We start from the raw sequence: 5,570 nt of genomic DNA, 5'->3' as shown, positions 1-5,570 counted from the left end.
TTAACCATTTGGCCTTTTTTCTCAGTTACACTTACCTGCTCACTTTGTCCCCTCTTCAAAGAATTAATGGTATCTTTTTCCTGGATGCTCGCAATGTTGTCACCTATGCCATTTAGCCCATAGCGTCTTGAAGTTGACTTTCCGTATGTGACTCCTGTTCATACGTCCCTCTATTTTCTATTTTCTTGTCTTATTTCAGGCGTCAAAATATTACTTTTCCCCTACAACTATCCTCTTATTCTCTTGGCATGCTTCTGCCGAAGATCGCTGTTTCTGTTGTTCTGTTTCTGTTTCTGTTGTGCATTTTTGTCTGCTATTTTGTCTTCAGTTTGTCAGTCTTGTCCATTCCGTTTGTCTTGTACAACCTTTTTTTTTCAGTAGTTGTCTCGTTGTCTAGTCCTGTTTCATGTTTGTTCGCGTCTATGAAAGTGTATATATGGTAATCTAATTTTTAGTGGGCTTCCAGACTTCTTCCACTTTATTATCTTTTGTATCCAGACTTCTTCCACTTTGTTATCTTTTGTATCTACGATGATTCGATTCCATCAATGTTCTTCTCCAGAGGGGCCCACACACTACAAGCTCTGTCTTTTTAGTGGGTCCCTCCATTTTTCGCACGGTATACATGTACTTCATTTCGATCACTTCTGTTTCTTTTTTACTATACAATGTATGATTACTAAAGCTCCTCAATTATTGTACAGTCTTTTCATTTCACTATGTTCTATTTACCTTGTTCTCTGTTATCAAAAGAAGTGAAACATATGATATGTCGGAAAATGAAATAAACTTTGAATTGAATTGAATACAATATTATAGGATAGCGTGATTATCTTTGAAATGACATCTCACCTGATATTACTAGATGTTTCTGGAATGTGCAAAACAGAACGGCTGAATATGGGGACAGAACACTCGCAAAACTCCCATTTCAAATTAGATATGTTCATTAATCGTATTGTTTAATTTCAATCTACAGATTGTACACAATTCATAGATGAAGCCTTGTAGTGATAATCTCACAATGCACTCTTTTCAAGTTTATGCTTCCCTTAAAGCAAAACGAATAGGGAGTACACTATTATTTTGATTTGACACGTCTGCTCCATTTTGCCAAATTTTTAATTCACCCTTTCTTGATACTCAGTCGTAGTGTGCATCCCAAGAATGTAGAAACAGGTGAATTGATGTTGTAAAGATAATTAATCAGGCCTTCTTGTCATGTCAAATTTTATTTAAATTATACTGACTTCAGAAATCTATGATTCATCAAGACTTCTTGAGGGGTTTACATTGATAGCGTGGGCGTTTAAAGAAAGAGATACCTCAAACTCTGCAAAAACCTCAAAACTAAGATGATATGTGTTCATACTATATAGCATTTAGTATGAATACAAGATTCTTCGGTTTGAGGTTTTTATGATACGAATTACATGAAATACACCATACGTTATATATGAGGTTTTTCATATATAATATGAAATACATGAATAAACATAATATATGTGTGTATGTATGATTGTATTCTGTGTATGTGTGTGTATTGTTGCGTCCATGCTTTCTGGGTACACACAGCTCAATTGCTTTTGTCCGTATAGATTGTAACACATTTAAAGTAACTGTTTTGTAATGTCATTATGATGTCCTTCATTATTGAACCTGCTGCACATGAATCATTTCTGGGGGATATTTAGTTAAACTTCTTAAAGGTACTGTTTACCATTGGAAGCAGTGATGACAAACACACACACACACGCACACACACACACACAAAAATGTTCGAGTTATCATATTTGATGCATTTGTGGGAAAATATTGTATCACAAAACATCCTACGGTATAAGAATGCGCAGTGAATACTAAAACATAAAAAGATATCACTACGCTTTTCTCAATAAAGCCTAACTGTAGACGGGATTTTCTGGAAACAATTGTGTTATGTATAGCTATTGTACACACTGTGTAGATTAAAAAAAAAACAAAAAACTCAGCCTTGATCATGCTGATTAACACTTTTACATTGTTTATTTTTATCCCTAACTCAAATTATAGCTCCTAAGCTGGGATTTTGTTTCATTTGCAAATATTGAATTAATACATTGAAGTGATCGACGTTTTACAAGCCTTACTTTTCATTGATATGCTTACTTTTTTCGTAATCCTTGAAGTGTGCATTGCTATTCTTGGTTATCTTATGTAATTGCATAATTATATTTCATAACCTGTTTTACAACCTTTGCATAATGTACTTCTTACAAACTGGTAGAAACAAATGCATTTTTTTATCGCAACTTTACAAGAAGGACTATGTTAGATCCTTCATGGAAAATGAACCACGCCCAGGATCTATGGTATGACAATCTAACATAATCACCTCGGTATTTTGTTTCAAAATGTTCGTTTTTTTTTTATTTTGTTGGATAGATATGAATTTCTTAAAGTAGCATTAGGAATGTTGTTGTTGTTCTACATTCTCTTGCCACACAACACTAATTGATATACAGAGTATAGTGGATGTGAAAAATTAGCCTCTCGAGATGTTTCAGAATCTGCTAAAACTTTTCATCTATCAGTGTCACACTATTATAGCACCTTTTGCACCAGGGCCAAATGGGAGTAAATTTATGCACTTTCATTCCTCGCATAAAGGAGCAAAAGCCAACAGCAAACTAAAGAAATAAAACAGAGACAAAAAAGTGAACCTCCTCACCACAACCTCTCTCACAATATTATTGCTTCAATCACTGACCAGTTCCAGGTCAAAGTGGTAATATTTTCTTAATTATAGCGATTTCCCCTCGACACGTTTTTACAGACGGAAAATAGAAAACAATACTAGTAATTAAAATTCAAAAAACGACTCAGTCAGCATGGTCATGATAAAGAGGAGCAATCATTGAAAAATCTGTTTCACAATAAAATATGAGACCACGATAGTTAATGCACGGTTTGCAATCGAAAAGAAGATTGAGCCCATTTTATTTCAGTGAGTGATGATACGGTGCATTACATCACACTAAAAAAAAACACACAAAAAAAAACAAAACAACAACAACAACAAATATGAACACTTACTCACAGTCATTCATTCATTCATTCAATTATTTCATTTTGCTTTACATACACACATACACTTTGACAGATTGAGTAAAGTGTACAATTTGAAATCGGTGGAAGCTTTTTAACACTTGTCAAAATTTGTAGCATGCAGAATTCAGATATTTTCTGTTTATTTTATTTTTCGAGCTCGTCCGAGGTTTTGAACATTTTCCATATTGATCATCAAGGCACGTGGGTGTGAGTAGAGCTGTATGTGCTTAAAACTGCATACACGAAATATAAAGATGTAAACGGGAATTACGGACATGTCGAAAGCTCTGAAGAAAACTGCGAAAATGTTGTGCAAAGACGGTAATGAAACACTTATTGGACAGTTAATATGAATATCCAAACTTTGTATCCGATGACGGTATCACCTCTTAAATTGGCATACAGTTTCACAGCTTTGAAATTATCATACTCATTTTTCTCCGTCAAATGCAATAATCATGATACATTTGCGCCAGTCTAAAATTCCTGATATATCTGGCTGATTTTGAACGTTTTTCATGTAGAAATAATAATATGTAGTGCACTTTTGTTAAATCATAATAATATTACTACTACTATTATATATATATATATACAGTGTATATATATATATATATATATATATATATATATCAATGGAAAATGAACTTAGCACAGTCAAAACATTCAAATCATTAAAAAAGTGCTTTGCCAAATGTATCAAATATTTCAGATTTTATAACTTTCTTACCTTTATTCCGATTTCAATGAAATGTTGACTATTATGCTATCTTAATTTATCATTTTTTTTTTCAGACTAACTTTCAACTCGGACGGCATTCCCTTTAAAGTACCTTTGCTTATACTGGTCATCATGTCAAGAAAAATGTCACCATGATTTACAAAGTACTTTCTCACTTCCATTCATATTTTTCAGCAGAAACACGTTACCTTTTACTATACTTTTCTCTTTTTTTTTTTGCCAAAAGAGAATAAACGTTATAAAGACGTTATGACAGGCTATTATTACGTCTTTTTTGTTTGTGCAAAATTTACCTTGAAAAAAAAAACATTCAAACAAAGGCTATGCTCAACAGGCCCTGTTTCTACGAATATTGGGATCCTTGTGTTTGATTTACCAGTCAAACGAGACCACTCCTTAATTCAGGAACAATATTCCCACTCACATGATAACAAATTTTTCAACGATCACTGTCATTGGATTTTTTTTTTCGGTGCAATGAATCACTGATAAGTGTCATCAATCAATACTTCCTCATTATGTCTATCATTTCATTTTCTGTTTACGGGAAAAGAAGGATTGCAAAGAACCTTTCACTCCATTCTAAGCGGCAATCCATCTTCGGTTTTTCAAGATTCTGCGAAATGGTAAGCAGACACTTCTCGGAAAATGCTTAATTCCGCTCGATTATCAACACATCACCTTTTCACTTTCTATTCAAAATCGAACAAAAGTATTAGCTAGAAGCTTATCTTGTCCTTGTAGCTCGTTGAATTTATTTTGCATGAGGATGTTCAAACTGCATCATACCAAGTATATTGAGAGTGAAATTAAATGCTTTTCATTATTTTGATGGTTGTTGTTTAGCTAAACCAAAAGTGTGTCCATGAGCTACAAGTGCATTTCTATTTAGGAATTTCTGGAACTGGTCAACAGCTTAGCATTCCCTGAAAGATACTAGATTCCTTCTCATGAAAGCGACATTCCGTGCAACAACTACGTCACAAAGAGCAATTCTTTCCGATTAAACAGACAACTTTCGGTAATACATACGTCTAGTAGTCTACATCATCCTTTTGTTGTTGTTTTCTACGTATACAGGCGCATTGTGGCAATTACGAGATTATTGAGACAAGCTCCTCCTCAGTAAAGTGTAAAACACACACACACACTTTTGACAAATCACAGAAATGCATATAACGCAATTAAACAGACATAAACAATACATAGTCACTTGAGGATTTTAAAAACGTGATGGGAGAATAGTGATATAATGGATTTATGGAGGTGTCTGTGACCAGTCAAATAATACGCGGAAAGTACTCTTACCACACATTATTTGAAATGAGGCTTTTCACGTATCATTTAACTGGTCACAGACACATATGTAAAATGACAAATGAAGTCTGTGTCTGTGAATTTTAGACTAGTTAGCGGTATCGTATACACTACGACATGATAGAGGAACAAACAAAACGAGCCCTAGGATACATTTAGCGCCAGTCTCATAAACATTTCATACATTGACATTAAGGAAGGACAATAATAGCGATAGAAGAGACCACTTATTTCACGCAGAAGAGATGGGCAAATTAAACTATGGATGTCTTTTATACTTAATTCATCTTAATCTTGTTAATAAGTTGGTATAACCTTACGACAAATGCAATTGAAATCTCTCTCTCTCTCTCTTTCTCTCTTAGTTTATATTGCATATATATATATATATATATATAGAGAGAGAGAGAGAGAGAGAGAG

Source organism: Diadema antillarum, unplaced genomic scaffold (genome assembly GCF_040938485.1).
Source record: "Diadema antillarum isolate AM-2024a unplaced genomic scaffold, OU_Dant_1.0 seq00000365_RagTag, whole genome shotgun sequence".
Classification (NCBI taxonomy): domain Eukaryota; kingdom Metazoa; phylum Echinodermata; class Echinoidea; order Diadematoida; family Diadematidae; genus Diadema; species Diadema antillarum.
This window is presented reverse-complemented; position numbering follows the sequence as displayed.